General features: G+C 27.5%; 1 non-coding gene across 1 annotated transcript; it reads left to right on the top strand.

Annotated features, from left to right (window-relative positions):
- The first annotated feature begins 6,780 nt into the window (after positions 1-6,780).
- On the top strand, positions 6,781-6,851 carry Trnag-gcc. Its single transcript has one exon. It is a non-coding gene; the product is annotated as a tRNA-Gly (tRNA).
- Positions 6,852-8,820: the final 1,969 nt, after the last annotated feature.

Raw genomic sequence — 8,820 nt, 5'->3', positions numbered from 1 at the left:
AAAATATTAATAAACAAAATATTTTCTAATATTTTCGATAATTGACTAAAATGTCGTAGACGATAAATTTTTTCCTACATATTCGTGGAACACCAAGTATTTTAGAAGTGTAATTATCATAATTAACATAAATTGCTAATCTTTTTTCTTTCTTTTACCTATACTTAATAAACTACTAAGCAAGCGCATATGCATACAAATATGAGCATATTTACTTGATAAATGATGTAATTATTTGAACTTAAGGACATAACAAAATTATTATTTTTGTTTACAATAAATAAATACATAATCATAAACAATTATAATAATAAAATATCTTTAATATATTTATTAGTTGAAAAAAATGTATGTGGATAGATATATTTTTAATAAATCCTTGACTTATTAAATATCATTTCAAATAAATTAATACAAAAAGTAATATTTTAGTAAATAATGTATGGTATATGTGGAATAATCTTTAAATGATCTTTTTTGTTATTACTATTAGTTGGTACCACTTAGTGTACAGTAATGTTCATAAAAACTAAACAAATGATCATTGATACTGCTTTGAAAATACATTTTTTATTATATTTTCAAATAGATTAATCTGTTAGACCTATCACTACTCAGAAAAAGCCGTTAAGACTCTGGTCTGGGTACCACTCACATCAATTATTAAAATTCCTCTAAAAAACATTACCTAAAAATCCCTCTAAAAACTACGATAATTATCTTCTTTCCTTCGAAACAAGTGAAAACAAACAATTATGATTTAATCAATTCAATTTAATTGTTGAAATACCATGTATAGACAGTTTTGATTACTCTGTCACATTACACATGCATACATATCACACACATATCACTGATATTCCTATATAATACATACTATACAATTTTGCGCATAATTTGCGCTCTCACGGGTAAACAGTTATGCTTACGAAAAAATTTTCAAACAAAAGTTGTTTATTTTTTCATAAGAAACATTTTTTACCTTTAAACTTTTGTTCTATCTCTAACGGTTTACAAGATGGGTCCTACAGTCCCAGATCCAATTGACCTATGTTGCTCATTTACGAACTCGACCTTACTTTTTACGTCCTGAGCAATTTCAACTTGAGTTATCGTAATGACAGACAACCGGAAATGGACTAATTAGGTGATTTTATGAACACCTATACCTACAAAAATTTTGTTCATAGCATCAATATTTTTAAGCGTTACAAACTTGGTACTAAACTTAATATACCATGGTATATTTCATACACATGGTATAAAAACTGACGCCTTTCATGCTATCAATAAAAGATTTTAGAACAAGATAGCCTATGAAGTAAAAACTTTTGTGTATGAAATTCTCAGCCCTTCGAATCGGTTATAAAGTTAAATAACTAACTCATAAGCAATTTATCAAGTACATTCATTTTTGTCTTAAAATTATTTTTCGATTCCCTATATATCGATAAGCCAGATGTTCGCGAACTTCTTAAAGTAAAATGAATCATATTTTAATGAATATTGTGATACACAATATAATATACAGTTTTTAAAATATATGATTATGAATCCATTAAACTAGTATGACATCATTAAATTAATGTTAAATATTTAACATTAAATTACTTTAAAAAAAAAAAACTAATCATAATAAAAAAAATAAATAAAATAAAATAAAGATTATTAATTATAATCTCTCTCTTTCTCTCTCTCCTTCATTGAAGCATTATTATTAACTAATTATGATTTTTAAAAATTTATTATTGTAATGTGATCATATTTGAGATTACGTGTAAAAAATAAGTACGTGTTCATGTACTTATTTAGCTTTGTTTATGTTTTGTCTTTTGTTAGTCATATTTTTATGAAATATAGACTTATACACTGTGTCAAAGGTCAACGGGTAAGGATACACTATCTGTCCCTTTTATAATCGTTAGACACCATTTATAGAGTTTCTTAGGTGTCTGATATATCTACCGAGTCTTGTATTTAACTGAATAGAGCTGTAAGTCCACAAAAAGATTTTAAAAAAAATTGTGTACCAAAAATATAAAAGGTTTTATTGGCACTTGCACTGGTCTAAGGTACAAGAACGATCTTCACCCATCTGATAACCAGAGGAGACTTATTTTTTATGAAATTTTATTGATTTATAAACACGCCTATCATAGTTTTCTATCGAAAAATGTTCAAGGCTATTTTTAATTAAATTAATTTTAATATATTTTTTCCATGAACGGTTTTTTGCAGGCAAGCGTAATTAAATTATCTTTTGTCATCAAATTATCATACCAATTTAGATTGGTTCATAGATCGGTAAAGTTACCTCATCATAAATGAATAGGTAAGTCAACATAAGTAACTACAATGATCTGTTAAGCAATCGAAATTGTTATCAGAAGATAATTTAAATGCGAAAATAATGATATAGGCTTGCCTGCAAAAAAACCATACATGGAAAAAATTGATTTAAATAAATTAAATTAAAAATATCCATAAACACTTTTTTATATAAGCCGAAAATCGAATACATTCAGCAGAAATCTAAAGGAAAGTTTTGTAAATTCTTATTAGAGAAGTATCTTATGTACTAACTTAATGGTACTAGCTTTTCTTTTATTGATTATTTTGAGTGAACTTTTTTTATTTTAATTGGAAAGGTAATTTTTTGTAAATACTCGAGTATTTGAGATTAACAAAACAAATTTATCTAAGAATTTAGTTAATTTTAAGTAAGCGTCTTTTTAGTGTGTTTCCTCTGGGCCCTTTTCCCGCCCTTCTATGCAAATATTTCATGTGATAAAAAGCAAGAAAAGACAAAAATCTCATTTAAAAAAGCGTATTGTAATGAGAAAGCCTAAGGCGGGAAAAATATGACCCAAGCGATGGAACTCGACTGTAGGATGAATTTGTAGCACACATATTCAAAAATACACATACATAAATTTTAAAAACAAAGAACATGTTTCTTAATTATTATTAATAGCGTTTATACATTAATTTTAACTTTTGCGACTTCTATGTATAGACTATCTACTGGATCTGTTAAGAATTATGTGGCAAGCAATCATTTTTAGTAATCTAATATTAGAGAAAATTTTAAGTTTTTCGAGCCTTTCGATGAGCTTGAATTTTTCAACCATTGTATTTGCGTCCTATAATGAATCAAAATTTCTATGGTTCTATTCGTCTACCCTTTTGAGAATTAATAAGGGTAAGTTTGATCTTAAAGGAAATTGAAATTTTAACCGTGATCCGTGTCTCAAATTTATCGAAATTGAATTTTCTATTTTGATCTTTTTACGGTCTCTTTTGTCTGCTGTTGACAGTTAGAAAAATTGTATGCTATTCTGACCAAATTATAGATTCAGTCCAAATTTTGACGTAATATAAACTTGCTCCAAAAGATCCGGGATAATTCCACTGGCTAAATAGCCCACAGATCTTCTTTTCTTTAGCAAATAGTAGATCGAAATTCGATTATGTGTGCAAGTCGTGGTTAGAAACAACTACTTACTCCAATAAGAACACTGCAGAAATAGAATTGTGTAGGGTAACGTTATCTTAAACCTTAAATGTAAATTACATATAATATTTATATTATATTTTCAAGACAAAAGAAGTAAGTAAATAAAACTTTAAATGTATGTAAAAAAGTAAATAAAAGGTTAGAATACTTCGAACACCTTATTTTTTGAGTTTCAGATATCTACGAACAGAAAAAACACAAACAAATACACTTTAAAGATGAAAATTTATGAAGTTATTTAAAATTAAAACTAGTGCTGCTATTTACTTTTCACTCGCCTGCACCAAATTTTTTTCGTTTCTGTAGGAAGAAAGTGGTGGTTAACATTCCAACTCAATCGTTCAAGTAGCAGTAAAATTAGAAATAAAGGTAACCAGGATTATGATTTACAATATAAATTCAAGATATTACAGCTATAAAACATTGAATAACAATCGCCATAATACACCCTTACTTTAGTGTGTATACAGAGGTTTATATGACATTCATTACCAACAGGATTTTTTAATTTATAGGAGCGATAATGAGTGTTTTATTTTATTAGTATTAAAACTACCTTTTATGGTGATTCACTCGCTGACTTATGAATTACATTTTTATGAATTTGATGGTCAATTACCTATATTAACAATTATTATCGGTAGATACAGAGGCGTAGCAACTAAGTTTTGGTACATAATACAAAACTACTTCATTTTTAATTAAATTTAATGTATCCGTTTCAATTAATGAATATCCTTACGGAAAATTGATTTTTTTTTTGAAAATTTCTTCATTGAAGTGTCCGGTTACTTGTTCTATAATTCACAAAAGGCACTTGAATTATTTGTAAAATATCTACTCCAAATTCGTTCATGTAGTGGTCAGCTTGTAAATAGAAAATCAGAATGAATCAAAGTACATTTGAATCTTGGTACAACATCCTATCTTACCATTCGAATAAAAAAAATCAAAGTTATTGTCTTGTAAGTAAATATTTGTGTACTTTAATTGGCCACACAAATATTATACATAGCATGAAACGTTTACAAATGACAACATATAAACATATAAAAAAAAATTATTAAGTGTAATAATTTAATGTAAAGTAATATTGACAATAAATACGCCTTCTAAAACTAATCCCACATGATTCAATCACCTTTTAATTAGAAAATCATCGTAAATTATTATTAAACAAATGGGTACTAGCATACTAAGTAAAGTTTATTTTATTAGTTTATTTATTATTTTGTAATAAAATAACATAAATAATTTGAGTACAATCTCATATTGTTTGTAACACAAGTTACTTTATTGTAATAAGTGGTCTTCCTTTATATTACTTGCAAGAAAGTTCGAAATTGTTATAAAATTTCATGAGTGTTAAAATTTGGATTCCGCCTATTTAACATTGAATTTGGCTTTTGATTAAAATTACTTTAAACTGAGTTATTTATAAGCAATAATAATGGCTAAGAACCGACACAAATAATTCATTTAAGGGTTATCGTTAAAGAGGCCAAAATTAACTATAACGTTTTTACACATAATTGGAAATAATTTTTTGATAAAAAAGTAGATATTTATCAGATGAATTCTCGTGAAATTCTGAAATTCTCCTTCTTATTTTAGACGAAGTTAACGGTAATTATTAACTGAATTATTTGAGACGGTTCTTGCCCTTACAAAAGTTAGCACCTATTATGGTAGTACTATCGGTAATAGACTTTGCATTCAGAATTTAATGAAACTTGGCATAGTTTTCCATCATTATATCATAATTAACCAGTTAAATTTTTAAGGGCCTTCAGAGAACTGAAAATCTGAACGTCCTGTTTTGTGAAATAAAATAAAACCTGTGATTTCCCATAAGGATCAATGTTAAAATATCTTTTTTTCAGTTCTTTGAAGGCCCCTGAAAATATAACTGGTTAATTATGATATAATAATGGACAACTATGCCAAGTTTCACTAAATTCTGAATACAAAGTCTATTATTGATAGTACCTACTACCTTAAACATTAAATGCTTGAAGTTGTAGAAATTAATTTACAATAGCCTATTCATACATACCGAAAAAAATTTGTCTTTTGATCAGGATGACAATATCTCTCTTAAGTATAGAGAAATTTTACCCAAAAGCCAAGTCCAATATTAAATATGAGGGGTCTTTAAATGACAAGATTTCGAAATTTTTTGATAATGTTAAGTGTTCTTAATTAATAAACAAAGTAACTCAATATTTCGATTTTGAATGGTTATGTGTAAGATAAATTTTATTAGCAAAATTAAGTTATATTTTATACTTTGTTCTGTGTGAATTTATTTAAAAAATAATCATAAAATTAAATAATTTCTTTGGATACATATAATCATTACATTACTTTATTCAAAAATATAAAGTAATCATATTTCAAATCTAATTGATATATTGTTACTTATAGTATTTTGAAATTTTATTTTCCCATAATTATATTTTTTGGTGTTTGGTATTATTGGAATATTTATTTTAGATTTGAAGAATAACTAGAAAAAAACTAATCATTATTTGTAAAAATAAAAAGCCTGCAACTATATTTTTTAAGGTATATTAGAGAGTTGGTATTGAGTCTTCAAGATTTAAAAGTTTAACGACTGTGTACAGGATGGCAACTGTTACAATAAAGTAAACGTATATTTGCTTTTTGAAACCAAGTCTGTTGAAACTGAATGATGAATTTAAAAAAAAAAAGTTTTTGATGGAATGATTAGTGAAACTATTTCAATTTCGGTAATTAATTCTTCAAATTCTGTAATATTTTGATAAGTACTAAATTTTTTCCATGCATTTATGAACAGTTGAATTTTCACGGCTATTGTTTTTGGATCCCACAATTTTAAAGCACGTAAACTCTAAAAAATAATTTTCTATTTTGTTAAGGCTAAGAGGTACTAATGCTGTCAGGTGTACATTGACTTTTTTAAATCATAATATATAAAATAAAAATACCAGCAGCAAAATTTTACGGAAATTTTTTTAGAGTATTACATCTTGAAGTACCTAACATTTTTGTTTATAAAAACTATCTGCCCGTGAATTTTTTTCTAGTAATTCACCAAGCCGCATGCCAAGAAACGTTAAGAGACCCATCTATAGAAGCGATTAATTATGTTGAATCATTATCTTCCTACATAAAAATAAACACGACTGTTACTGTAGAAGTCTTCACTCCAATTGTAAGTACTTTCACAAGAAGATTATTTCATATACCGATTTTAAACATATTCTAGTTGTTATAGAGCATCGTTGGTTCAGTGGTAGAATGCTCGCCTGCCACGCGGGCGGCCCGGGTTCGATTCCCGGACGATGCATCAGTTTTTTGCCAATGTTGTTTTACAGTCAACTGTAAAAACAAAGAAAAGTACAAGAAAAATTTTTTTGAGAGTAGAACCTTTTGAGTACCAATGAGACAGAATGTAATCGAAGTAGGACAGTTAATTTTTTCGTCAGAAGATCAAAATTTATTGAGATGAAAATATTTTATAATTATACGATTAAACGGAACAAATTTGTTTTGTATATGAAAACTTTCCAAAACAATATTAATAAATATGTGTAATGATTTCTCAGATAGGCTACATTCATTTAGCTATGAGGTAAATTAAATACCAATCAAATAAAAAGAATTTTAACTTCTTGAATCATATTAAAGGATTTTGATTGTTTGTGTTTGAAGGTATGTAAAATATATTATTTAAAAAGAATTCAATTACAATGCAAAAAGAAGTAGATTGATTACATTCTTATTTGAATTAACAAAATAAATAAATACCACCATACTAATAATAATAATAACTATTTACCAAACTATTTACTGAGTTAATTGTTGAAATACCATGTAGAGACAGTGTTGATTACACATTACACATTCATACATGTCACACATACATAACTGATATTCCCTTATAATAAATACTTTTCAATTTGAGCCGACCTCAAAGGTATACACTGATGTTTGCGACAAAAAGTTGTTAATTTTTTTATAAAGGAACAGTTTTTACATTTAAATTTTTCTTCTATCTCTAACGATGTACAAGGTGGGTCCTTGGACCCACGAACCAATTGACCTATGTTGCTCAATAAGGAACTCGACCTCACTTTTTACTCCCTGAGTACGCTATAAAAATTTTAGCTTGATGTCTTTTTACGTTTTTGAATTATCGGGTACACAGACGGACAGAAGGTCAGACGAACAGACGGATAGACAAACAATCGGAAATGAACTAATTAGGTGATTTTATGAACATCTATATCAAAATTTTGTTCGTAGCATCAATATTTTTAAATGTTACAAACTTGGGACTAAACTTAATATACCTTAATATATATTATATATAGATATGGTATAATAATAATATGAAGTATGAATTTGGAAATAATATAATTGTTCAGGCATAACAGTAAAAAAATATAAATTTATTTAAAACAAAAGGTGTACATATATCAATACATACAGATATTTACATCTGTAAGACTTACATAGTTCATTATGTTTATGAAAATAAAAAAGTTAATACCTACATCTCAATCGCAACAGTGATTATCAAACAACAAACCTAGAATCAATAATTATCTGGATAATTTTGAATACTAATAAAAATAAGAGATAGAGACAAATATAACATTTCAAAGTTCGTTGTAAAAACTTTTCTGTGTAGTCGTAGAAAAGAAACACTAAAAACGGACAAAGTTCGAAAAATTTGAACAGCAAGTCGGACTTGATGCGGTTTTCGGAATTTCGATTCGTTAGACCGTCAGGAAATCTTGGGACCCAAATTGATTTATAAAAAATTTACCAGTTATTTCTCGTGAACGTTAAGCTTTGTCTTAGAATTCATATTGTAAAGTAGAAAAGTGTTTCTTTTCTGATAAAAATATATTATGTGAAGCAAATTTTCACCAACACGTGATGCGATGAAACAACATGTCTTGAAGACTTATTGTCAAATCCGACAATGGAGAAAAATCACTTCGACTTCCAGAGTTGGGGTTGATTAAGATCGAAGTATGAGCTAATTGTGATCAGCACAACGGCACCTCCAAACACCAGAAACCTTGCTTAAAACAACTACTTGTGGTTACACTATAGGCTACCATGGTAGCTGTTTTTTTACAAAATTGCAAATAAGCTTTTGAAGGCTTATGTATCGTTTATAGCGACTACTTTGAATTAAAACTAGTCAGCAATAATGGCATCATGTGTATATAAGCACATAATTTCGGTTATAATGGTTATAACGACCATAACTGTTGGTCCTTTCAATGCCGTTATAACCGCTT

Source organism: Chrysoperla carnea, chromosome 1 (assembly GCF_905475395.1).
Source record: "Chrysoperla carnea chromosome 1, inChrCarn1.1, whole genome shotgun sequence".
NCBI classification, from domain to species: domain Eukaryota; kingdom Metazoa; phylum Arthropoda; class Insecta; order Neuroptera; family Chrysopidae; genus Chrysoperla; species Chrysoperla carnea.
Note: the sequence above shows the minus strand (reverse complement) of the source record. Positions and strands in the feature narration are given on the sequence as shown.